This window comes from Penaeus monodon, chromosome 15, assembly GCF_015228065.2.
Source record: "Penaeus monodon isolate SGIC_2016 chromosome 15, NSTDA_Pmon_1, whole genome shotgun sequence".
NCBI lineage: Eukaryota > Metazoa > Arthropoda > Malacostraca > Decapoda > Penaeidae > Penaeus > Penaeus monodon.
In genome coordinates this window covers 41,458,166-41,458,409 of record NC_051400.1, presented here as the reverse complement: position 1 = coordinate 41,458,409, position 244 = coordinate 41,458,166, and the positions used below count along the sequence as shown (strand labels likewise).

The 244-nt window shown below is 43.0% G+C and overlaps 1 pseudogene; it reads right to left on the bottom strand.

Moving 5' to 3' along the window:
* LOC119582177 overlaps positions 1-244 on the bottom strand; it is a 3,480-nt pseudogene that overhangs the window by 621 nt on the left and 2,615 nt on the right.

Below are 244 nucleotides of genomic sequence, written 5' to 3'. Positions count from 1 at the left end.
CTCCTTCACACACTCTCGCACCACGCACGAAACCTACCGTGAGTTCCTTGCACTTCTCCATGGCTTCCAAGAGATCCTCCTTCAGGTCGTCAGCAATGTCCAGAGTCTTAGTTTCTGCGACTGCGGTCTTGTAATCGATGTTGAAGTCGTCGTCAATCTGATGAGACAGGAAAGAAATAGTATTTTTTAAAATTTTCTTTCGATTTCTTTAATTTCATTTGAACCAGAAGAGGCTACGTTATAG